The sequence below is a fragment of the Podarcis gaigeae genome (genome assembly GCF_964106915.1).
Source record: "Podarcis gaigeae genome assembly, chromosome: 6".
Taxonomy (NCBI): domain Eukaryota; kingdom Metazoa; phylum Chordata; class Lepidosauria; order Squamata; family Lacertidae; genus Podarcis; species Podarcis gaigeae.
Window position 1 is genome coordinate 40,829,108 of NC_139682.1, and position 27,659 is coordinate 40,856,766.

General features: G+C 43.6%; 1 protein-coding gene across 2 annotated transcripts in view; it reads right to left on the reverse strand.

Annotated features, from left to right (window-relative positions):
• Nucleotides 1–18,420, reverse strand: part of CDK18 (cyclin dependent kinase 18) — a 90,471-nt gene extending 72,051 nt beyond the window's left edge. Inside the window, exon 1 of one of the 2 annotated variants that reach the window (XM_083745582.1) lies at nt 18,260–18,420. The gene's annotated coding sequence lies outside the window, so the exon portion shown is untranslated. The remainder of the gene's footprint in view (nt 1–18,259) is intronic. The other variant, XM_083745584.1, reaches the window with a different exon arrangement.
• Nucleotides 18,421–27,659: the final 9,239 nt, after the last annotated feature.

Below are 27,659 nucleotides of genomic sequence, written 5' to 3' on the forward strand. Positions count from 1 at the left end.
CCACCCAAAATCAGGTGAGTGGAGCTGAGTTGATAGTTAGGTCATGCAGCAGGGATCTAACCACATTAGAAGACTCTTGTTGAGTCTAGTGCTATCATGCACTTTTAAAATTCCTTCCATGCAGAGATGGCTGTTGCCTTGATATGTAGCAGGAGAGCACAGAAACGTTCCCTTTCCTGAAAACCTAAAGAACACTAGGGATACAACACAGAATCACTATCATACTTACACATAAGACAGGGAAGAGCAAGTGAAGAATGTGCCCAAAGCCACACACAGAAAAAGTGTGCATATGTGTCACCTGCCCATCAGTGAAACCTACTCATATTCTTTGTTGGGCCTGATGCTTTTGGGCAGAACAAGAAGGGCAGCAAAACCTTGCTGTGCTTCTTTCTCATGATTGATTGAATCTACATCATGCGGTGTTCTGTCATCTCCCCAGCCTCCCAAAGTTCACCCCCTTTTCTCTCCCTCTCTTTCTTTTGAAAGTGTTGCTAATTTCTCAAGGACACCAGAATCAGAGTTACTTGCATGCAGAGAAAACTTCAACCTGTGTGGGAGACTGAACGGCTGCCTCAGAACAAGAGATCGGAGAGTTTCAAAGAGGAAGAAGAGTGGGTGAGTGAAGTAGACTAAGCATGGGAACAAGATCTGAATACATTTGAGGTGCGGAAGAATACAAATTTTAATTTACTCTGTTTCTCTTACAGGTTCTCAGCACTGTTCCGTTTGTGGGGAGGGGTGGCTTATGTTTTGTGACGTTTCTGCAAATTTATCCATCCAACTACACAGTTCCTTCCATGGGACGTTGATGTGGCTCAAGTTGACTCTCTGAACTGATGGGAGTGGGGAGGGCACATTCTCAGATCAGCTTAGGTTAAATCACTGTTTTATAATAATGGACTACCCAGTAAGATGTAATAAATGGCTATTTGGAAAAGGGCCTTTTCAGTGGTGGCACCCCTGTTTTGGAATACTCTCCTCCAAAAAGCCTTGCTCGACATCTGCTCAGATACCTTTCTGGCATCAGATGAATATATTTTGAACGATTTTACTGGGATTAGTTTTATGCTGCATTTACAAAAATGCTGTTGTTTGCAGATGACTTTAATATATTAGTTATTTAATTATGCTTTTACTAATTTTAGCATAAGCCACTCTGATATTTTAAGGGCAAAGTATACATCTAAACAAGAAATATGCGAACCATTGAACAGTTAGAAAAATAATTTGTGTGTGCTGGATACACCATTATAGGGCAGAAACCTGCCCCATTAACTGGCATATGTGTGGTACTCTTCAGGTGTTTTGAACTGCCATGAAGGTGTCATAAGGCTGACGGGAGACCAGCTATCAACACCTTCCTACTAAGCGCTTACCTATTATGCGAAGGTACAGTGTTTTCACAGAAATCAGGGTAGAGTTTGGGTTATTAGTTGCATCAAATGCCTGAAAATCACTTTAGAAGCATCCAGCCTCCAGATTATAGAGCAACATTAGCATCTGAGGGTACCTCTAGGGCCCCCTGAGTGTGCATTACTGGGAAGCACATAATTCTACTATGTACTTAGAATCATAGAATTGCAGAGCTGAAAGGAACCCAGCCCAACCCCCTGCGGTGTAGGAATATTCAGGCGGCCTATATGGTGATCGAACCCGTGACCTTGGCATTACCAGCACCATACTCTACCTAATTGAGTAGGCACATAAATCACCTACAGATCAGTAATAGGCATTGCCTCAGTGGCAAGAAGTAGAAGTCACTCTCCTCTTGTGTTAAAAAAAGCCTCTGGGAGCAATCATGCAACATACAATTAGCTATATCCCCACATAGGTTGGCAACAAAGATGCCATTAGCTCATTACCATAACACTACTAATTGTATAAATTAATCATTCATAATAGGAGGCTAGGATGGATTAAGAGCTTAAAACAGAAGGTGGGCTGCTGGGGTAGTTCATTTCCCAATGGCCTGTTCTCAATCTCTAACAGAAAACACTTTGAGGGAATCTCCTTTCTTGCAGGAAGGCAAGGGGAGCTTAACATTAAGAAAGAGCTCTTTCACTGTGTTGCACTGGCTTTCTTTCCACCTCAGCATAATTCCCCGTGCTGAGTCCCAATTTGAGGCGGGGGGGGGGGTAGGGGGAGCAGCCACATTGCTTGCACAGCCAATGCCTTTAAAGCGTCACAAAGTAACCACAGCTCTTTAGAAACTGTGCAACAACAAAGCCCATGGACAGCACTAAGAAAATTCTCACTGCAGCACAGAAAAGTGCTGCTATTGTTCCTGCCCAGGGGCCCAAGGAGATTTATTGATACGCAGGGAGGGAGGTCCAGATACGAGTCAGGAGAGGAATTAAGGTAGAAATTTGCTGGGCTGGGGTATTTATTTTCATGCTAGGGATAATACTGCTTGCAAATGGGGGTGCTCTTCTTTCTCTAAAGAGAAACTCCTTTTTCATAAGAGCAACAGATTTCTTCTTTCCAAAGCTCAAAAGCATTTCCCCTTCAAAGTGCACACAAAATACACGACTACCTTCAGAGTGCACATGTGTGGGTTTGCCCTCAGAGCTGGAGGGATCTCTTCAAACTCAACTTTCCAGGCTTCCAGCCTTACATTTGCTGGGCCTTTGCTTCCCCCTTGACTGAAAAGCCCAGGATTAAGGCAGCTTCTGCAGTTTTCATCTAAGGCTGGCAAGTTTTTGTCCTGCTGTCATCGCCTCCTTTATGTAAGTACTTGAGGTCTTGGTTTTATTTGCATCCAAAACAGCCTAGAGGAGGTAGGCAACCTAAGGCCCGGGGGCCAATCGCCTTCTCAATCCGGCCTATGGACGGTCTGTTTTTACATGAGTAGAATGTGTGCTTTTATTTAAAATGCATCTCTTAGTTATTTGTGGGGTATAGGAATTCATCCATCCCCCCCCCAATACAGTCCGGCCCACCACATGGTCTGAGGGATGGTGGACCGGCCCATGGCTGAAAAATGTTGCTGACCCCTGGCCTAGAGTCTCCTTATGCAGCCTAGAGCCCACATAAACAGGTTGAATGAGCCTCCTCTGCCCCAGTTAGAAGAGAGAAGATAACCCACATGGGGTTATTTCAGCGGCGCTCTGTGCAATGCCAAAATTTGGTGCCCCCCACCTCTTGCACTCCATTCCTAATAACAGCTGTGGTATCCCTTTGGGCTCTGTGCTCAGTGCAACCAAACTGATTGTGCTCCCCTAAATCTTCTACTGGCTGCAGTTCCAAAACATCTGGGGACTCAAGGTTGAAGAACACTGCATTACAGTATTCTGAGTACAGGCAACAACTGTTTTGCATACGTTCAAAGCACGTGCGGTTGTGCATGTGTGCATCGCCACAACACAGAAGTGGCTGGAAAAGGGGGTGAGGCAGGGGTCATAACGGGGCAGGGCAGGCATACACATGCTCTGCCAGTGTGTGCAGGTGTCAGGAACACAACCCCCACTCAAAACATTCATTGCTTGTGAAAGAGTTTCAGGAGAATGTGTAATCTACTTTTATTATTGTAAAGAAGACTGCTGATGACATGAGCCTGATGTTCTAAAATCATTAAATCATAAATGCATTATAGCCACATAAGTATGTGCTACACTGTCCAATTGGTTTAATTATAGATTTAATCATAGAATTGTAGAGCTGAAAAGGACCCTAAGGATCATCTAGTCCAACCCCCTGCAATGCAGCCGGGGATCGAACCTGCAAACTTGGCATTATCAGCACCATGCTCTAACCAACTGAGCAATCCAGGTGGTGTATGACTGTATATACTCAGAGTATAACCTACTACAATGCAGAAAGGGAAATCAGGCCTTTTGGTTGGGTCTGTTTGCCATGCAACTTATTAATGAGGAACAAAGGATTCTGCAGTGCATTTTCAGTTCATGCTGGGTGCTGCTCACCATACCAGAATCTGTGTGGGAGCACATATTCCTGGGTTGGGTGTTTGGGTAACATCACTGACTTGGGAGGATATGTCAGTCTGCCTCCATAGCAACACGGATGCTTCAAGTTTCAGACCGAGATTCAAGAATTTACACACCAGCAGAGAAGCAATCCCAAGTATTTAATACACAATTATGCATATTCGCCATTTTCATCCGGGTGCAGCATTCATGATTAGGAACAAACTTCTTAGTGGAAAAATAAAACAGGAACTTTATCTTGTTTGGTAACTGAGAACTAGAGTGAGTTCAACCATGGTTTGGTGACACTTGATTTCTGGTGCACTGTACCTTCCTTTCCCTTATGGCCTCCCCCCTGCCCCTTCTCAAAATTTGGATGACCAATTCACGGCTTCACACATAAACACTAGTTTACACCACAATGCAACATGCAAATAAACCTAAAATAACTTTCAACGCTGCTGAATATCATGTGTGAATCTCTGCTGCCATAATTACTCTTCAACAAAATGGACACTAATGAGGCATGAAAAACTGGAACATACAGAAACCAGTGCAGAAACATTTCAGTCTCCATGGAGACTCCATCCAGCTTAGAAATCACTAAATTTCACAGTTTGTGTGTGCTTCTCAGATTGCAATTGGTGCACTATAACGTAAAAACATGTTTGTTCCTCAGAGTTGCCCCCTCAAAATATTGCCATTTTATTATAAATTACATTACATTAATAATAATACATAAAAGTTACGGATGAAAGAAGAATCTGTTTTACATGGATTTATACATGGAAATCAAGTTCTGCCTGGATTGAATTGCCCCTTGTATGAATCACCCACTTATGAAAGAGCTGCTCACTTACTGCCATACAGGCACACATATATACACTATGTATATTAGAAGTATAATACATATGAAAAAATCACGCCCTACATGGTTATATATTTCTGCAGGATAATTTTGTAAGTATTAATATGTGTTTGTATACAGTTTATATGTATTGTTATATGCAGCTGTTTACTTTAGGGGTATAATAAAAAATCCAGTTCTTGTGTAGATCAAAGAGAAAAATGATAATTACGGGGGGAATTGCTAGGGATAAGTTCAACATGGAAATTTTCAGAAAACCGCATCCCTGCAAAAATTCTAAGTATCAATTCTTCTGCAACCATTCTGGCTACATTGTACCCATCCTCCAATGATCAGGATACTTTTCCTGTTATCTTTTGACTTCTTGTTATGTTTGATTGTTTGGACTGAAATTTACAAGGATCTTATAATGATACGTTGTTTAATTGCCTGTTTTTATTATATTTGTTCTTGGTTTTAGTTGTAGTTTTATTTTTACAAAAAGCACTGCAAGCTGCTTTCAGTTTTCATTAGTGAAAGATGGAGCACGAGTGTTGGGGGCATGGAGAGAGAATAAAGGCATAAAGGTTTGCGGCTAGTTTTTTCAACATTACAATGATGGACTTTGGTCATATTGCAGCTGCTTCCTGACACACGTCTTTAATACACAAGTTGGGAAACACAAAAGCTAAACAAATGAGTTTCTTAGGTCCCATTGAATTTTCTATTTGCAGTAATGACCACTGAAACCAATGCTATTTACAAATACACAACTGTACAATTACTGGTGAGCACGCACACCCCCTTCTCCATAGCTCAAACACACAAAAAGCTATATTCCATTACCAAAACTGCACTTTTGTATGATGATACACAAGATGTTGGGACTTTGTAAAGAAAAAAAAATCTTCTAAAGTAAAATAGGACTAATCCAGCCTAAGTAGTTTGAGAAATCTTTGGAGTTCTATATGTAAACTGTAACATAAATTGAATGTACAAACTGGGTTTGATAAGAGCCGTTACAGCAATTTCTGGCAGAAGTCAATAAACTGTAACATGCATCTTACAGGGGGAAGGGGGCTTTGGGCATGCTCAGCAAATCACAGTTAATAATTCCTTAGTCCTATGCAACAATTATTAATCACTTAACAAGAGATTCAGCCGCGCCCCTGGCTTTGACCAAATATTAGGAATGCTCCACGTTACATAAATTTGTGAAATGTCTGTAATGCTGTATATTTCAAGTGGAAGGAGGCACACACCCTTTTTGTTTACCCTTATCTATGTGTACATACACACACTGTGGAAATTCAGGATCATTCACCGATTCCTTTGGCATGAATACACAGTGTACCCATGGTATGACTCTAACACACTGAGAGGTACACAGGAGATACACACACCTATAAACTGTGTATGCCAGGGATATGCATGAAGTGTGAAGCAGTCTTTTGCCACAGCAAATTCAAAATCACTTCCAGTGTACAGAAATAGCCCAGACACACACACGAACACACACACACTCAAAAACATCCTAGCAAGAACAATCACACACACCAGATGCTATTTACCTTGATCATAAAAGGATAAGAGAGACTATAATGTTGGGTATAAAACTAACAAACCAAGAGAAATCTGCATTAAATATTTTCAGATGTGAACATATTTCCACTCATGTTAAGAGAGATGGTTAAAATGCACTCCTCGTTCTTTAAATTAGAGTAAACATCTGTTAACTAGTTGTTGTTTTTTCCATAATCTTCAGCATAGTGAAGTGGTTACCTAGTTGTGACCAAACTGTCTGACGATAATCAATAGCAACAAAAATTAAGCTAGTTCACTATAACAGAATGAAAAAGCAGCAAACGCCACCATCGCTAATAACAAATGCCACAACCTAGAGTCCTCTTACCAGCTTATATATCCCCTCTCCAAAGCAAAGAGAATAATATTACACTGTTTCTGAAAGATACTCAGGCTGGGGCTTGGGGATATCTCCAAAGAAAGGAAGACCAGCTGGGGATCTGGCACAGAGATGGTTGTTGGAAGCCGAGCACCGAGAGACACAATTCCATCTAAGATCCTATCACACATCTTAGAGAAATTGTTTTACTGCTACTTCTAAGGAAGTAGCCCAAAGGCAGGGGTCAGCAACCTTTTTCAGCTGTGGGCTGGTCTTCAGAAGATGTGGTGGGCGGGACTATATTTTGAAAAAAGGAAAGAAAAAAACAACAAATTCCTGTGCCCCACAAATAACCCAGAGATGCATTTTAAATAAAAGGACACATTCTACTCATGTAGAAACATGCTGATTCCCGGACTGTTTGCAGACCGCATTGAGAAGGCAATTGGGCCGCATCTGGCCCCCGGGCCTTAGATTGCCTACCGCTTCCCTAAAGAAATGTAATTTCCTCCCAGAGTCATTGCTGTAGGCCTGCCTCTCCTCCCTCTGCTCCAGAATCCTTTCTGCTTCTAGATTTAAGTGGAAAGGGGAGGGCATGTCGAAGCTCACAGGGATGGAGTTAGGTAGGAGGAGGATTACTCAGAAATAAGGCAAGCTATTTTCTGGGGAATAACTTGGTTTATTTCTGAGAGGATCCAATGCAAGCAGCAGTGGTGGGGAAAGCAGGGAAAGAAGCTCACTGGTACTTCATAGTTAAGAATGCCAGATTTTCCTGCATAAAGAAATCCCTGCAGGTAGAAAGCTAACACACTGGGATAAAGGTCTTGGATTACCTTTTCTCGGGCATGCAAGCTTTCCATATATGGGGAAGCAAGTGATGGTTTTGCGTTAAGGAAACATTTGAACATATCATCTCCCACATGCATTCTGTTCCCCCCCCCTTGTTTTTTTTTAAATAATGTTTATTAAAGTTTCCAGAATAAAAAAGGAAAGAAAGAAAAAAGAGAAGGATAGAGTTTACACTTAATTTCATTAACATCTTTCCAGGACTTCCCCCCCTCCCCCTCCTGTATTCCATTTCCATTAAATTGATTCCACAAATTCTTACCCCAAATTTTAAAGCCTTGTTATAATTATAAATAACCCAATTATTCAAAATTAATTTATCTTATTTAACCATTTCTCTTTATATTTTTTAAACTTCCCTAAGATCGACCCCAATTCCCTTCCACGAATTCCCCTATTTTTATACAACAAGAAAAAATGAAGAAAAAGAGAAAAGAAAAAATATGTAGTTTTACAGCCTTTGGGTTCCAAATCTCCCTCCCCCCTTTCCCGGTACCGATCCCCAAAGTTCATCCATCTACAGCCAGCCTGGAGAACCCACGTCCATGTCTAAATCTCTCTCGATTCCACTTTGCCGTCTTTTTGGTAGCTTTTAATTTCAGAAAGTCCAGTCTCGGAGAAACTCTCAGAAAATATCATTCTTCTTCCATCCAGACCTCTATGTTTAAGAATATAACTCAAATTCTGTTTCTTGATCCTTTTTAAAGTCTGGATGTCCCAAATGTTCCAACTTCGAATTTAGTCCAGCTCTTATTCCTCAGGTTTTCTTTTCCTGTTCTGCTGCAAAAACCTTCTAATTCAGAAACTTCTTGTTCTCCACAGAGGTTTTATTTATTCAGGAACATAAACTTATGTCAAGTCCCTTCCTTTCTTCAATAGATAAATCCATTGTCTCCTTTAGTGTAGAAACCTCTGTAGACAAAATAATGCTTCGGTTTTGCAGCTTTCCCAAGAGATAACAAATCCTGCTCAATTTCATAGTATTTTTCCACTTGCTGCCACTGTTGCAATGTCCCGAACTCCCTCTAGAGGGAATATGGTAACCTAATTTCTTTCCAGATCAGACCCAAAAGTCAGATAATTTGTTGCCTTCGTTTCCAATAATTTATGTCCAAATTGTAACAAATCTAACCAGCAAAGCCATCGTAACAAAGTTCTCTTTTATTTCCCTGCTTTGACAGCTACTTTGACAGCTGTCAAAGTTTCCGTGTCTCTTCACCAGTCTCTCATGACGGATCGCTCCTGGTTCCCGGGGGGTTGCATTTTAGTTCTCGCAAACCAATCTTCTCCTCCAGCACAGTTACTTATAATTTCCCTTCGTGAAATTAAATTTTTTCAAATAAACAGGTTCATCTCTCGATCTTAGTTGTCAAATCCTTGCGTTAAAACCTCTACAACAGGGGGGGGGGCGGACTTCCTTTTTGCACCTCCCCCGCTCGCTCCGAATTCGTAAATCAAATTTTCCTTTTAAGTCCGATAAATTTACTCACGGGTTGTTCTTTTTAATCCAAAATTTCCAAAAGAAGAAGTCGTTGCTCTCCGCTGAATGGCATGCGGCTTCGCTAGGCAGGGGAAGCAGCGGACTCATAGCACCACACCCCCCCCCGTCACCCGCTCCGCAGCCTTTAGAAAGGCTCCTTCGCGGGTCGGGGGGGCGCAAACGGTGCCCGCTGAGTCACCAAGTCCATGGGCATCACCGCCCATGGTTTTTGAGGATCCCCGCGTCGGCGGCGCGGCAGGACCCAACCCCTACCCAGCAGACTCCCTCCGGAGCTCGGAGGGAGTCCGCCATTCGGCGATGGCGCCGACCCGGAAGTCCTCCCACATGCATTCTGAGTGGCAGCACGATTTGAGGAGGAATGCCCATGTGTTTCCTGAACACTTGAGTAAGCTCCAAGTAATCCTGAGAGAAGGTGACAAAGCATAAGGTAGGATCCTTTGACACCCAGATTACAGAAGCAGCTGGGGTAAGATTAGGTGCGAGAGCAGGCCAGACATACTTTTGCTTAAACTTGGCCCTGCCCACCTGACAAAGTGGTCCACCGACAGTGGGGGAACTGCTGGCCAGATCCAGTTCCCCACTCCCCGAGAAAGGATGGAAATATTAAGCCAATTCCTGTTTTCCCATCTAGGCAGAAAATATTTGGAACTGGGTGACAAAGCATTCAAACCTCCACAACCTGTCATACTGGAGAGAGTTTGGATTAGGCTCTGCCTGGCTATGTTGTTGTTGTTGCTGCTGCTGCTGCTGCTGCTGCTGCTGCTGCTGGAGAAGAAATTCTGGTGAAGAGGAAGGCACCCATCCAAATGGTGGGTGGAAACTACTGCCGATGGTATCCCTGCTGGCAGCAGCCAGTAGACAGATCTGGAACCAGGTGTTATGGGGTTGGCATAGGATCCACTGGATACTTCTGTTATGATTTGGGCCCCTGGACTGTAGCAGCCTGGGAGTTGGTGTGGCAAAGAGACATTCCCCCCTCCTTGCAACCAGCCTTGCAGCAGGGCTGTGGACGTGGACCCACCACTTCACTGAACCATCCCTCTGCTGGTCAGGGGTTTGGATTGTTCTCTGAATGGCAAATTCCAAAGTTCACCACCACTCCAGGGGCACATTTTGAACCAAACCTAACCTCCACCAGTGAGTTTGATTGGGTGTCCTCGCACCCCCCACCACTGCAGTCTTCTGCTGAAATGAGGACCTAGCAGAGCACTTGAGCTCCACCTTCTGCCCAGTCCATCAAAAGTCTTGCTCAGTCTCCTTGCAGTTTGTGAATTGAGATTGGCTTCTGCAGACATGTTTTCAAACTTATCTATGCAGCAATACAGGTTTGGAACAGGGATTAAGAGGAGAAAGATGAAATGGAGCAACATAGGATGCTGGACTCTATGCCGGACACAAAGCTCCTTGCTTCTATAATGCAAATGTTGATGTGCCAAAAAGCACATGGTATTGACATCTAGTGGGCAGGGGGAGTATCTGGGGAGACAGCAGCTAAAGCACAGGAGAATTAAACTCCCCTCACCCAAATGTCCCTTTTTATATTAAAAATAGACCCCGTGCACTGTTTTGTAGATGAATAGAGCAGGCACATGAACAACAAACCTAACTACACCATCACATATCATTTGACCTTATGTCTCATCTGGAGCTATTTCAATTGTACCAGGCAATTCTCTGGCAGCTGACATTGTATGTAAAAGCTAGACTGATTTAGGCTAGCCTTTTCTGTGCACCCATCACAATTCCCTCTGTTCCTCTTTTATCTAATCTCTCACCTGTTTCATAAGAGCATTTCTCTATTGTGCTTCTCTAGTGGATGCCTTTGATGTGCTGCTGTCTTCAAGAACCACATGCCTTTTCTTACTTCTGCTTTTTTCAGAAAGATTAGATCAAAACCTTACCTAATTCCTTAGTCCTGACTGTACATCTAGATTTACTTCCCTGTCTGTCTGAAATGAATTGAGCGCATCAAGGTGTGCAGATATGAAACAGCCAAGTCCAGGACACAGCATCCTTTGCTTTGCCTCACAAGCCCTCCAATGCCCACTCCCCACATCTGAAAAAGAGACTGTCACAACTTTGGCCCTACTCATCTCTCTGCCTGAGTGTGGTTCGTTCCAGAAATAATCTATACAACATGAATGTCTGTGCAGGGAGGCAGGTGGCAGAGAAGCATATTGACTGCTTCATTGTTTACAGAATGCAGGGATAGTGAAAGAAAGCATCTGCTGCCCTCTGGCCCCTGTAGAAGCCAAGAAGATAAGACAGTTATGAACACCAATTTCTCCCACTCATTTGTGGAAATCTAGAAAATAAATTTAACTGTATTGCTAAGCAATAATCTCTCTCTCTCTCGGTGTGCGTGTTAGAGAGTCAGAGAGTCCATGTGTGTGTACACAAAGAGCCATTGCTAGATACTGAAAAGTCTCACAGCACAGGCCCATGACACAAATATGAAGATGGGGATGGGGAAATGCATGTACTAACCTATATGTATAGATGCAGATTTAGGTCTCTTGAGCAAATTAATTTGGGGTGTCTGTGACTGGGGGTCACAGCACTTTGTGTCATGCCCAGCAACCCTGTAAGCATTTTTTAAAAAAGGTGGTGAGAAAGAAAATATGGGGCTCAGTGCAAAAGACCTGGAATTTGGGGTCCCTAGACTGTGCCCCCAAACAACATGTGCATATGTGTGTGTGTTTGTGGAGAGGTGCAACAAGAAAGAGGCACTCATCCCTGCTGAGTTTTGGAGCAACCAGTGCTGTTTGGGATTGTGCAACCTAATTCTGAAAGTCTGTGTTCTGCTGCTAGGAGTAGCAAAGTAGCAAGGCTCAGCAGGAGGACTGGCATAATCCTTGTGTGGCTTGTGAGGGCAAGACACACCAAATGAGCATTCATGATATGTGACAAGTCCACCATCTAGAAATACCCCTAAGATCTGGATTGGGTTTCATATTTCTGGGACAAGGTGCACATACCCCCTATCTGAGACTCAAGAGTGCTCAGGCTCATATGGAGGGCTTGAGCAAATTCCTTTCCATTGGCTTTAGCTTTCCAATTCAGGGCTCAGGGACTTCTGAAAGTAGCACCCTCAGACTATTCCCAAATATGTGAGTGATGATGCAGCCATTCACTACCAAGCCAAATTGTACTCTTTGTATGCTCAGAATCATTCATAGTACTGGGGTCTCAAAACAGTTAGACATTCCAAAAGTAGATGTCTAATGCAGATAATGAGATATTGCAAGGAACTGGTACAAATGATAAGGCTTCTAGTGCATTTGTTCTTTCCAATATCCAATGTAGATGTTATACTTCAGTAAGAACAGCTTCACAATGCCCTCAGAGCAAAGGCTGTAGGGTTGGAGCAAGTGGAGGATGCAACAGACATGACAAGGGTGTGTGTGTGTGTGCTACCTTAAAAAGGAACCTTGAATGGAATTTTTAGATGATTACCTACAGTTCTGCAAAGCCTAATTGCTTGCTGGATTGAAATCCAGGCACTTTCATTGACAGCAGCCACCAGGCAGTTTTCTGTTTCTCATTTCCCTTTACAAAAAAGGGCACTGCACATTAATAACGGGATAAGGGACAGATTCAATAGGCAGATTGCACAAACAGATTCCAATTTCCTGGGGTGGGGGGAACCAGAAGAGCACTTCAATCATTTGATTTTCCTTTTACTAGATAGATACTAGATGAAAAATGGGATCAAGTACATGGTACTGGGTGCCCAACACACTTAATAAAGAATCTATACTGGTCTGATTCACACATCACACAAATCAAGCCATCCAGAGCCAAACCTTAGTACAAATGTGCAAGTGTGTGGTTCCTTGGAGAGGTGATTGCAGTTGTTTTGCTACTTCTCTGGCCCTCCTGTTGTGATGTTACTGTGATCTAAGCCAGTGTTTCCCAACCTTGTGCCTCCAGCTGTTTTTGAACTACAACTCCCATTGTCCCTGACTAGCAAGACCAGTGGCAAGGGATGATGGGAATTGTAGTCCAAAAACAGCTGGAGGCACAAGGTTGGGAAACACTGATCTAAGCCATGGTTTAACTCAGAATGCTGCTGTTCCAGACAAACTTTGAGCTGTGACCAAGGTTTGCTCTTTCTAGCTCAAGGTTTGTCTGGAGGGGGCAAACTGAGAGCATCTGCTCAGACAACTCAATAAACCATGGCTTAGCTCAGTGGTAGGCAACCTAAGGCCCGTGGACCAGATGCGGCCCAATTGCCTTCTCAATCCAGCCTGCGGACGGTCCGGGAATCAGCGTGTTTTTACATGAGTAGAATGTGTCCTTTTATTTTAAATGCATCTCTGGGTTATTTGTGGGGCATAGGAATTGGTTCATCCCCCCCCCAAAAAAAATATAGTCCAGCCCACCACATGGTCTGAGGGACAGTGGACCGGCCCACGGCTGAAAAAGGTCGCTGACCCCTGGCTTAGCTCATGGCAGCATATCAGGAAGGCAGCCAAGGATGAAGCAAAGCACCCATTATCTCCTCTCTGGAGACATGCACACTCGCACTAAGTAAGATTTGGCTTAGTGTGATCTAGGCCACATTGTGTTCATTCCTCTGGGCCTTGCTTTTTCGGTCTGACTTCCTGGCTTTACTTCTGACTTCTCCCTATAACTCAATTTTGGCACTGTGAAAGAAAGCCAGGCTAGCAGGAACTACTTTTAAGGGACTCTCAATAGGAGTTTTTTTTTGAAAGTACTGAAGGAGACAAGGGGAAGCTTTCTCCCTACAATTCTTCACATAACTCAAGCAACTGTTCTTATGGACAATGTTATTACAGTACTGCACCTGGAAGGTATCAAGAATAACTTTGACCATGGTGGGGATATTTTGCTCCACTGAGAGCTTTGTGAACTTCAGGAAGTCCTGCCTTTTAGCTGACCAAAGTCTGAAGTGTGTAACAAAGATAGAAGGAAAATGTGCTTTTCCATAGTGTCCTGCATGCTAAAATATCTGTTTCCAGGAAGGCAAAATGGCATTGAAGATGACAAAAATGAGATTTTTTTGCATGAAAAAGATAATATTCTTTTATCAAACTGCAAGCATGGGTTTTACACTAAAGCTATGAAGTACACCTCCATAGATTGATTATAAATTAAACTCAAATGCTAGAAGAACAACCAAAGTTTTTCTTTCATCAGGGATACATAATGTTTTGCCATTTGGAGTTTTTCAAAAGAGAAAGAGACAGGGTCTAAGGTCGCAGGCCACAAGGAAAAAAGAATTTGAAGGACACAACACTGCCCTAAGACTGGCAAGGTCAGCATTCGACTTCTATCTCTATTCTGAAGCTCCACTTGAAACTTCAAGCAAATTCATATGCCTCAGGGCCTTGTTTTTATTCTGTGGGCAGTAATTTTCCTTTGTGGTTTAGAGTGGATGAGCTGCCTTGCATGAGGGACCTTGGAGCTAGCTGCTAGAGGGTGCTACCACCAATACTTAAAACCAATCAAATTTGCATTGTGGCAGCTAAAATGTCAGAAACTGAAACAATCCAGATTCTAAAATAAGTTATAGCGGCACAAGTGGTTGCCGTGTTCTAAATTGCTCATAAGAATGTGCAGCCACAGCTCTCTTAATATAAGGAAAGCACTGTAACTGGATGTAGCTCAGTAGCCCCCAGGGTAAGTTTTCAATCTTGCCTGAATAGATGTGCAAGAGCAAGACTGCCAGCTGATATATTATGCACTGTATTCCAATTCTGAATTTATTCAGAAGAACAGGGACTCTCTCTTGGGACCTTTAACCTACACTATTTGCATCTCTACCCAATATATTGATCTGCCCCCCCCCATAACTAGTGATAACTCCCCAATTTGCCATTCTCTTACTTTTGCTCACACAGATAGATTTAATGCCTCTTCTACAGTGCAGATTATCAGTAAGGGGCTGCAGGTTCAAATCCACATTCTTAAAGGCATCCCCCAAGAACAGTATCTTATGGAATTAACCACCCTGGGATATAAAAGTCTCTGGACTCTCCTCACTTCAGCTTCTTTATTGCCACATTCAAGAGAAAAATTGCAGACTGAAATAAATTAGCAGAAAGTCCATAATTCCCAGGAAGACCTTTTGTACCCACACCAATAATAATATAATATAGTTGGGGGGACCTTAAAGTTCATTTAGTCCAGTGGTACCCAAACTTTCCCCCCTTCCAACGGCAACATGAAAATTGCTAAGCGCCTTGGCAGACCACTTAATGATTTCCCTGCCTGCTGTAACTATTGTAATGTGCAGTAATAGATGCCGCATGATTTAAATTGAATTTTTATTGCTTCTTTTATTTCTTATATTGTATTTTGTTGTTTTAAAACCTGAATTCAAATTGCATTTTATTGCATTACACCAAATAAAAGAAGCAATAAAAATTCAATTATAAATCAATATGAATATTTAATACAGACACATCGCGGACCACCTGAACGAAGCTCATGGACACAGGTTGGGAAACGCTAATCTAGTCCCACCCCTTGCTAATTCAAGAAACCTACTACTACTGCTGCAGCGTATTTTTAAAAACAAATTATTAAAGATTTTCTTGGGTTGCAGAAGTATGTGCATTTTCAGGTCATAGAGCCTTTTCTACAGATCAGTTACATTCAATGGGAGACATCTGATAAGCAGAGACTAGGTGGTCACCCAATAATCTCTAACAAGAGAGATTCCACATCACGTAGCATTCACAGAAAAACATAGTATCAACAATTTTGTCAGAATAGGAAGCAGGGTAACTCAAGAGTGGCCAACACAGTGCTGTGGTGCCCTTGTCCTGACACTGGCACCACTGGCATTTACTTGGATGGTACAAATGGAGAGTCAGGGTAGAACAGAAGTCTTGGCAAAGCCAAACTGGTGCTGCCAACCATAGGACCAACCTCTCTGTTGGCCTGCCTCACTCCTCACTGTCCAGGTAAGCAGCCATGATGCTAGTGTCAGAAAGGTGGCTCTGTGGGTAATACACCTAAAAGAACTTGAAATTCTTTGATTGAGTAAACAGGGATGAACACCCCAAGATATCAGTTATGAGGGAACAACCTTTGCTATTTGATTGTGTCAATAAGCCTTGCCTAACAACATTCCTCCAGTGTACTAACAAATGCCACCGGTTCTGTTTTTTTAACTTCCTTCCTTCAAGTTAGTCAGGTTCAAAGTGGATTCTTCCCCACAGACACTAAATGTAGCAGCTGCTCCTGCTCATGGAAAATTTCAAAAACGCTGCTGCACTATGAATAGCCGACTAGTCAAAAGTTTAAGGACGTATAAAAAGGATTGGGAACGTCGTGCAATATGCACTCCTGCAAGAGGCACAAGCCAAGAGAAGGGTCAGAGCTTCATAGAATGCTTGCAGGAACTGAACACACACCTGCTCTCTCCCTTCCCATTTCAGGACTTGTGATAAATGTACGAAAGGGATGGAATAGAATGGAGACAGTCTTTTAGGCAACCTGTGTAGCATAGCAACAGTAGTGAAAAAGGTGTTGCTTGCAACAGCACAGCTTGGCTCTTTACAGAATACTTTCATATGAAGTGCTCGCTCCAAGATTATATGAAAGTGGAACCATCCCCATCTCTGAATGGCACAGCTTCTTCCTCTAGATCTACTTCCAGCTGAAGGGAATGATGAATACAAATGAGAACAGAACATACTAATGTCCACTGGAGAAAATGCTTGCAGTCTAATATTACTATTAAAACAACAACAACAACAACAACAACAACCTTTGTGATGGAAGGAAGGTCACATTTGAACAGATTTCCTGTTCTGCCACCCATGGTGTTTTTTTCACTGTCCCTTTATAAGTCAGCTGCTAAAAATGCCTAGCAGCTCCACCAGCTTCCTTAATACTTATATACTTGTCTTCAACTTTATTAGAGCCCATCATCCTTACAGTAACAATTTCATCACCCCTAAAGCAACATGCCAATCAACTCCAACTCACTTGGCTGGAATAAATTAAAAATTAAAAATCAATGCCAGAAGCCTGAAGTTTCAAGGTACTAGGTCTTCCCCTTCACAATTAATGCCAGTATTGTGCTCATCCATCTGCAAAAGTCACTCTCCCTTTTGTTTTCTTAGAGAGAACAGTCAGTTTAAACACCCCTGGCACAAATTCTAGTCTGGCAAGGCAGGTGGCTCCAGTCTTATGCATTAGCTCATCTTGCTTAGGGAATCTCTTAACTCTGTGGAAGAAAACCATGTCAAATAAGTATTTTAAAGACAGTTGCTCCATGAACTCAGAAAAACAATGGAGATGCTGGAGGAATCCAAAATGTTGTATGAGCAAAAGATTGTGCTTAATCTTTTAGATTAACTCTTGCTTGGACATTACATCAGGTAGCAGAGAAAAACAGAAACCTCTGAAGAATAGGCTTGAAGAATCTCATACTGGATTTCTAAAGCAGAGTTCCTTCCCTTCCCCCCTCCTCCTCCTCTCCTACAAAAGGCAAAGCTTGTACCTGACAGAAGTCCACCTCAAGGGGTCTGGAGGCCAGGATAATATGGTTTAAAAGATATGGGAGGCTTCCAGGTGAGCATAAGACTCCCCAGGTTACATAATGTCCAACTTCACTATCTGAATGGTATGCAGGCATCAAAGATTTCAGATAAACCAGCATGTGCCTAAAGATAAACACAGGGCATGACCTGGGTTTTTAAACACACTAGATACGGGGATAAACTTGTGAACGCGCCAATCTGCAAGTGGGACTGCATGCTCCCTACAAAATAACTCCATGCACACAGAAAGCCAGCTATTAGAGAGAAGGCTGGTACTTGTATTACCTCAGTAACGGGCTAGCTTTCTGTGTGGAGGAATCTGTCACCAGTCCTCATGGAGGGAGAGCTCACAGTTTCCTTCTGCCATGTCAAAACCTAGACCCAGGGAGGTCAGAGGTGAGGTTAACCTTCAGATCCCAGGGTCTGTTTGGGCTGCTGCCTTCTCCCCAAAACCGAATTAGTTCCCCGAGTCTCCTCCGGGGTCTTAACTTTCTTCCCCAACACACAGCCACAGACAATCGCACCCCTGAGAGGCGAGCAGCCGAGAAGGAGCAAGCTGGAGAGCTTAGCTCGAAGGGGGCCCTGGAAGAAAAGGCGCTTGTTCCTGGAGCCTCCTCCTCCTCCTCGCCCCACCTTTGCTCTGTTTACACTGTCGCGCCGCCGAACTGAAAGAGAGAAGCGCGCCACGCAGGACACGAGCCGGCGAGGACTTACCGGCTCCGGCTTCGAGGAGCTCCCCTTCGAAAAGCAGCCGAGTCCCGCTTCCACGCGCCTCGCCCTTCTTCCACGCCCCGGCTGGGACTCCCGGGTCTTCCTCACCGGCCGGCCGAGAGCAGAAAGCAGAACTGGCGGCTTCTGGTTTCCAGCGACAACCTGAGGCAGGAGGAGGCGGAGCCACGGCTAGGGAGCGACCAATCCGACTTCGCGCGGCGCTGGCTCCTCCCCCCCCGTCGCTCTGTGGCATCGGGCGTGGGGAGCTTTGGGGTGCTCGGGTTTTTTGCTGAGGCTGCAGAGGGGGCGGGGCTGCCTCCCCCCGGCTCTGCGTTGTCTGCGGCAAAGCCGCGCGCAAGGCGGAAATTCAACAGGTGCTGCTTTTCGTGGAACCGTTTGCTCCAGGGGTCAGGCTAGATGATCCTTGGGGGTTTCTCCCAGATCTACAATTCTATGATTCGGTGGCAGGGCATCATCCTTTGCATGCAGAAGACCCCAGGTTCAAAACACACACACACCCCACCCAATATCCAGGTAGTGCCCAGGGCCGGATTTAGGTTTGATGGAGGTAATGGGGCCCTTTATATGTCCAGCTGTCCTTTGTCAGCAACAAATTGTTGCTCTTTTTTGTGTTGAATATATGCTATATGGTAGGGACACGGGTGGCGCTGTGGTCTAAACCACAGAGCCTAGGGCTTGCCGATCAGAAGGTCGGTGGTTCGAATCCCTGCGACGGGGTGAGCTCCCGTTGCTCGGTCCCTGCTTCTGCCAACCTAGCAGTTCAAAAGCATGTCAAAGTGCAAGTAGATAAATAGGTACCGCTCCGGCGGGAAGGTAAATGGCGTTTCCGTGTGCTGCTCTGGTTCTCCAGAAGTGGCTTCGTCATGCTGGCCACATGACCCAGAAGCTGTCTGCGGAAAAACGCCAGCTCCCTCGGCCAATAAAACGAGATGAGCGCCGCAATCCCAGAGTCGGTCACAACTGGACCAAATGGTCAGGGGTCCCTTTACCTTATATGCTATATGGTAATTTATGGACCTGTTGTTGTTGTTGTTGTTTAGTCGTTTAGTCGTGTCCGACTCTTCGTGACCCCGTGGACCAGAGCATGGCAGGCACCTTTATGGACCTAAGAGATATCTAAACCATTTGCACATAACAAAATATGTATTTTATCAAAGTAACTGTGGAACTGAAATACAATTCAGAAGAAGTATATTAATAGTGAAATTTTTGGGGGAGGCCAATGAGTGGGGCCCTAAGCTATAGCTTGTTTAGCTTATAAGTAAATCCGGCATATTTACGTTCCTTCACTAGTGCCATAGGAGCCAATTCCTAGGGACCGAGGTCCCTTTACTCAAATAAAATATTTGAGGGGATCACCGTCGACCGCTCCAAGTTGATGGGCATTGCCATTAAAATAGGGTGTGTTTGCCACATCTTGTGACTGATTGTGTGGGACTTACCTGCCCCCCCCATTTTATTCAAGTTGGCACCCTTGGGTAGTGCTGGGAAAGGCCACTTGCCTGAAATTCCTGGAGAGGTGCTGCCAGTCAGTGCTGGCAGTATGGAACCAGATGACCAATATGCAGCTTTCTATGTTCCTGCAGGGATTTAGCAGATGCCTGGAGAAGAAAGATTATCAGTGGCATGACAGATAAGTTAAAACCACCAGGTTCAGAGCAGAGGTAATTTCCCACTGAAAATCATGCATAGGGGGTGGCCCCCAGTGGTGCAGTTGTTTAAACCTTTTCTAGATGAGCCAGTTATTTGATGGTTATTTTGCATTGTTTTATGGTGTTTCATGCTTTATTACACCTGTATAATAGCTTACTTATTTCATTAAAATTATATACCACTTGATTGTAGAAAACCTTAAAGCCTTTTACAAAAGCAGCTGATTGTCATATGAGGAGGTGGTCTATAAATATTTTTTAATATATAAAGCCTGTAACTGACTGGGTAAGTACATGAGTTGATGGATGGGCAAGCTCATTAGCTATTATGTCACTGAGCCAGGATAACACACTCTAGAAAGATCCCAGGAGCTCGTAATTTAGGTACTCATGTTGGTATAAAATGGCATGAGAAGATAGAGACGGGAGTAACGGAAACCCTTGGATTCTGGCTTGGTTGCACACAATATTGCCATTCTGTAGACATAAGGGTAGGCTTTGGGTCATACAGGAGGTCTGAGTGAGGCCTGATCCCCTCTATTCATTTCAGGAAAATAGGGCTGGCACCAGGATTTCCTTACTCATGTTATCTGCCACTGCTGAATTGCACTGGGCAAAGTATTTCTGCTGTTCCAAGGACAGAAACAACAACATGAGGTAGATCTGACAGCCCTGTGATCATTTCCAACAATCCAATTCCCCTTTTCAATAGCAATGAAAACACAAGCCTATTATTTTGTGACTTGGCTTTTGTATTCATTCGCTTCCCCATTTTTCTGCAGTGGATTTTGTTATCTGCTTTCTGCTGCAAAATGTTATTTAAAAGCAAAACCAAATCCGGCTTCCTCCAAATAGATATTCACATCAGACAAGTGAAGGTGTGAACACCATCAAAATTGAAATTATTTAATTAATAATCACCACCACCACCACCTCACACTCATTTTTTATTGCATCCTTGCCATCACAGGAACTGGAATAATTAATTCCAGGCTAACTTCTAACCTGAAGGAAGCATAAGGTGATTTAAGAATCCAAATACAAAGCAGGGGATAGAAAACATGGACTATGTTGTGATTAACATATGGAATGACACCAGGATCTTCTAACAGGTAGATAATGATGCAAATGGTGATTATAAATGGAAAAATTTGCATGTTGGAATGCAAGGCAAAGAATGTTATTAAAAGAAAACAAAGTTAGCAGGAGCAGTGCTCCCTCATTCCCCCAAGCAGATAGAATATTTTGCTTTTATATTTGAATAATCAGGTGTCTTGTTCTTATTTAGATTTGAATGCTACTAAAAGACAGAAGAATGTGCATACAAAATGGGGAAGGAGATTCTCCCCCCCCCCCCAACAATACAGAAATTATTTGTGAAACTCATTAGTATCCCTCAGTAGCTATCATAACCAAGTTGGGCCAGAAATGTGATTACTCCCCCCCCAATGCATTTTAAAGCATGTAAAACTTGAACAGCATGCTTCCCCCCTGCTGCATTGTTGAAAGAAAACAGTTGCATTTCACATCAGAAGTCCAAGGTATGTTTGTCAATACCAAAGGCTGAGTGAGAGCCCCTGCTCTCCAGTCTCAGTCAAAACAGAGTTCGTTCATCTCTGCTTTCCAGAGCAAAGAGTGCAGCCCAGTTAAAAGTGTCCAAAATCAAGTATATGTTGGTGGTGGTGATCATCCATGTTCTGCTAACAAAGTTAATAAACATGTATCAAACCCATTCAGAAAAGTCTTTTTTTTTTCAGCCCACTGGCAACACTTTAACATTTGTGTTAACTTTTCAAGCAAAACCACCTGCCGTACCCACTTATATGCATCCCCTGAAAGTTTTTCCAATTACATGGCATCAGTTTGATGGCTTAGCAGCTCTTTATGCTTCAAATCTAAATCAAGGCCTATATATAGATTTAAAAGCACCAGCTGTGGAGAGGGGTAGACCCACTGACCTGTAATGGAGTTGGCTTCCTGAAACACCTGCACCCCCCCAAAAAAAGCCTATGCTTGGGTGTGATTACTTATTTGGTTTGGGTGGAAGGAATGCATGTAACATGCCCAGATGATGCACACAACATCATTGCCTTCGGGACTAAAATTGATAGTTCATTCAGTAGCTTGGAACTCCCTGGCATTGCATACCGAACAGGTGCTCTCTCCATCATCTTTTCAACACCTGCTAACATTCCTCTTTCAAACAAGCCTTCTAAAATCCCACTGCTACCCGTCTATTAATTGAATTGATTTCGTGAATGTGATGTCAACGTTTTATACTGGTTTTTTATATTTATAATGTTTGTTGAATTGCCTTTCTATATGCAATTGTTTCAACTGTTTTACGTATAAGTATAAAACCAAATTTACTAGAATAATAGCTAGAATAGAGATAGACTTGTAACCATTCAAGCAACAAACATACTAAGGTGCCATATGCAAAACAAAGCCTGGAGATACTGTAAACATGGAGTGGATAAATGTACAACTGTATCTTAACACGTTACATGTGCAATAAACATTATACAGACTGGATAAATGAACCGTTCAACAAGTAGCGTAAGTTCAGTCACAGAATGGCAACTCCATGCCGCCATAATGGCAAGGGTAGCACACTGGAGAATATGAAAAAGTTTTTCAAAGCTGTTTTTCAAAGATTGAACTGGATGAGATGTTCTTCAATGGGTCTTGAGTTGGAAACACAAAGCCAGATGCATGGATCAGTCACAGGAAGGCAAATCAAAGCCACCACCCTGGTGAGAATAACACATGTCTGATTTCAGAAGCCACTTAGGAGAAATGTACACCTTGTGAGATAAATATGCAGTTAAAATGTTGACATAGAATTATAGAATTGTAGAGTTGCAAGGGTCATAGAATCATAGAATAGAATCATAGAGTTGGAAGAGACCCCTAACAAGAGCTGGACAAAAAGAGAAAACATCCTTGCCATCTTTGAAAACTGGCTGCACAGCCTCTGAAAATGTCATAGATAAATTTAATGGAAACCAGGTCCCTTTCAGATGGAGTCACTGGGTGGTAATAAATACACAGGCAGAACAAATTCTGCTTGCATAAGGGGTCTTCCCCCCCCCGCCCCACATGTACCCCCCCAATGTTCCCAAATCTGCTCTGGAGAGATGACAGAACCCCCGGAACAGTTTTAGGGTGGGCGGGGAGCAGTTCAACTGCTGAGCAGACTATCAAATATATTGTCAAATCTACCTTGTTGTTGGACTGAGAATCAGTAGCTAGACATAACATAGGGAAGTGGGGCTGGGACAGATTTTGCCAAATGCCTGGCCTAAGACTGATGACTTTTCTCTGGCAGACTCACTGTGCTTTGAGCAGGTGTAGGAAAGGCTGCAATTTAGCAGGTGCAATAATCCTATCACTTCATGTCCATGCTGGGAAATGTTTATGTACCAATTTCCTGCCTTCAAACTATTATGGCACATGTGTGGTAGATTGCTAATAGAATAACTGCTTTATGATTTATCATAAGGCAGATATGGGCACATCTGGAGGTTTTTATTTTGTAGTTTGAAAGGGATATGATCAGAATTATGTTATGACCTGCAGCTGAGACAAATGCTATTCATTTGTCATCTCTCTTGCAACTGTGAAAGGTAAATCAGCCTTGATTGTTATTTTATCTGTCCTTATGAAAGTTATAGATTTGTTTTAATTGCAGCTTCTGCTGTTTTTTTTTATTTAGTGGTTTATATATTTATTGCATTTTTTTAAATTGTATTTCAGCCAGGGAGTTCCTCTACCCTGTAGTGAAACACAGACCCTTCTCTTTCTGTCGCTTTGAATTCGATGATTCAAGATGGCCTTAATAGATTGCAGATCTGGGCCCAAACTAACAAAATAAATTTTAATAGGGACAAATGTGAGGTTCAGCACTTAGGCAGGAAAAACCAGTAGTACGTGTGAAAAGGATCTAGGGGTCTTACAGACCACAAGCTTGACATGAGTCAACAGTGTGATGCAGCAGCAAAAAAAGATGTTGATGCTATTCTAGGCTGCATCAACAGAAGTATAGAGTCCAAATCAAGGGAAGTAATAGTCCCAATCTATTCTGCCTTGGTCAGCCCACATCTGCTTGTGTACAATTCTGGGCACCACAGTTTAAGAAAGATATTGACAAGCTGGAACATGAGCAGAGGAGGGCAACAAAGATTATCTGGAAACCAAGCATTATGAGGAATGGTTGAGAGAGTTGGGTATATTTAGCCTGGTAAAGAGGAGAGTGAGAGAAGATATGACAGCCATCTTCAAATATCTAAAGGGCTGTCGCATGGAAGATGGAGAAAGTAGGAGAGTTGGAGCTGAACAAATGGATTGAAGAAAGGAGATTCTGACTAAACTTCAGGAATAACTTGTTGACAGTAAGAGCTGTTCAGCAGTGGAACAGACTGAGGTTTCTAAGCAGAGGTTGGATGGTCGTATGTCATTTATGCTTTAGTTGAGATTTCTGCATTGCTGGGAGTTGACCCTCGGGGTCCCTTCCAACTTTACAATTCTATGATTGCAAAGTTTGGCACTAAGTGAGAACAAGTTACATTCAACACATACCTCTCAAATCCACACTCTCAGCACACCTAACAAGAAAGACTGGACCCTGGGGTTAATGGTAAGATTTTGCCTAGCCATGGAATCTGTCTTACTCAGTTACCCCATGCTAAGTTTTCAAAGAGAGAGACTAGGAAGCACAGATTGAAAAGAGTCTCACACACACAAACACACAAACACACAAACAAACACACAAACACACACACACACACACACACACACACACACACAGAGCTCGTGAACACATACACACACACACACACACACACACACACACACGAACACAGCTGATGTCCAACCCACATTAGAATTATTCTGCAGTATTGTTGCTTCTTGCATGATCATAAGTACATGTTCCAACCTGTAATACTGCTGCTATTTCTGCCTCTTCATTCCAGGATTTTTCAGACTCCTTTATATGATTATGATTATGATTATTTTTTTACATATTGTGCTGTCCTTGTGCTGCTGATTTCAATGTGAGTTTTTTAACTGAAAGGCAAACTGTGTGCTTGCTTTGGATACAAACTGGAAGAAAGAGTCTGCCTCAATTAAATCTGGTATAGAAAGTGTGAATTCTCTGCATGGATTCTCTGGGTTCTCTGCATGGGTCTGTCTGCATGGCAGGAGGCTGTTGTGGGCTGCAATTTTATGCAAACTACAGCTATTGCAAGAACTAGAAAATGAGACAAGCAGGAAAAGTACAGTAAAGAGGAGGGGGAAGCAGTTGCTATTTAGGATCTCTGGGATTTTTTATCACTTGGTGTCCAAACAGCTTACCCCTCAGTTACAGCTCTGATAAGTGATCACACTGATCACACTTAAAGCTTGTATCTGCAGAGAAATAATATGAATTCCTTAGTTTCCATAATCTTATGTTGCCATCCAATCCATGCAGAATACCTGCAGTTTATATCTGCCAACCTAGCAGTTTGAAAGCACGTCAAAGTGCAAGTAGATAAATAGGTACCACTCCGGTGGAAAGGTAAACGGCGTTTCCGTGCACTGCTCTGGTTCGCCAGAAGCGGCTTAGTCATGCTGGCAACATGACCCGGAAGCTGTATGCCGGCTAAGGTAAAGGTAAAGGTACCCCTGCCCGTACGGGCCAGTCTTGCCAGACTCTGGGGTTGTGCGCCCATCTCACTTAAGAGGCCAGGGGCCAGCGCTGTCCGGAGACACTTCCGGGTCACGTGGCCAGCGTGACATCGCTGCTCTGGCGAGCCAGAGCCGCACACGGAAACGCCGTTTACCTTCCCGCTGGTAAGCGGTCCCTATTTATCTACTTGCACCTGGAGGTGCTTTCGAACTGCTAGGTTGGCAGGCGCTGGGACCGAGCAACGGGAGCGCACCCCGCCGCAGGGATTCGAACCGCCGACCTTTCGATCGGCAAGTCCTAGGTGCTGAGGCTTTAACCCACAGCGCCACCTCAGCCAATAAAGTGAGATGAGCGCCGCAACCCCAGAGTTGGCCATGACTGGACCTAATGGTCAGGGGTCCCTTTACCTTATATCTGCTTCAGAAACGTGCTTTTTAGAGAGAATAAAGGCTTCTATTGAAAGACAACCAAGGCCAGCCCTGCCATTAGGCAAAATGAGGCACCTGACTCAGGCGGCATATGCTGGGGTGCGGCAACAGCCCCTGATTGTTTCTCCTAAGGCCCATTGCTCTCTGTTTGTGAGTACACCTATGTCTGCTAAACAGCATGCCTTTGACTCCTCAAACTAGCCTGCTGCCTCAGGTGTTGCAGAGCACACTATCCCATCCCCAATACTGAAGGAAGATTCAGCTGCCTGTCAAGGCTGCTTGCCTGCTTGAAATGTGGAGGTGTACCATCTTCTCCACCTCAGGCAGCAAAGTGTATTAAGCTGGCCCTGAAGACAATATCGAAAGAGCTCAGCATGTATTTTTCCACCACAGCCTAGATCAGCCTAAGGTCAACATGGACTGCAGCTCCAAAGTAGCAATGTCAGCAGCTGCCATCAGCTGCATTTCCTGATGTTCTGGCCCAGCCCTTGAGTTCCTGTGGATTTACCAAGCCTGTGGTAGATTAGGCAAGTCCAGACATTAGGTGTGAACAAACTCTGGAACTGGAAACATGTTTGTCTGGTGTGTTTCCTTAGAAAACCAAAAGGAGCCTTTAATCCTTAATGCAGACAATAAGAAGAAGAAGCCAACTGTGTATCTCTGTGGCTGGGTCTTAAGAAGACGACATTTTCATTAGGCTCTGTGGCTTCTTTTCCTAGAGTATGCTTGTGAGGCCCAAATAGCCTTTCAGTCAAAATGTGAAGAAAACAATACTCAATCAATCATTATTGCTTTCCTTCTAGTCCGAAGCTCCTTCAGGTGAGAAAAAAGTAGTTTCAGAAGACAAGTCCTGATGAATCCAAGTGTGATGTTCTGGCCTTATGCAAGGGAGAGTGATGATGAAACACTTAGTTCCTTGCTCCCCCCCCCCCATCTCTCTCTGCCCTGGTCAGAGCACTCCCCAAATCTGCTTTGCGTGGTTGTGGGACCCTTCATAACAGCATGACAGGCGGTGTTGGAGGTGAGGAAAATTGGTGAAAGCGGCCTCCTTCCCTCTTCTATTGAAAGAAGCCTTTCATCAGTACAGTGGTACCTCAGATTAAGAACTTAATTCGTTCTGGAGGTCTGTTCTTAACCTGAAACTGTTCTTAACCTGAAGCACCACTTTAGCTAATGGGGCCTCCAGCTGCTGCCACTACCCTTCCACCGTGCGATTTCTGTGCTCATCCTGAAGCAAAGTTCTTAACCCGAGGTAATATTTCTGGGTTAGCGGAGTCTGTAACCTGAAGAGTATGTAACCTGAAGCGTATGTAACCCGAGGTACCACTGTACTGGAAAAAACTCACACAATGAACTTTGCTTTGATCTAGCAAGCTCAGCTCTTCAACAGAAATACCAGAATGTTTCACCACTGAATGTATTTTGAGCTGGATGCTTTTCCTCAGGTCTAACCAAATCATTGGGCAGAGTGAAGCAACCACCGATGGCAGCTGATTTGGGGCATCCTGAGAAGGCAACAACTTTTAGGGCACAATCCCCCCAACTGCTGCACAGGGTGTGTGTGAATGGGGTGGAGGTCTCCCTACACCCAGCCTACAACAGCTCGAATGGCCTGTCCCCACCAATTG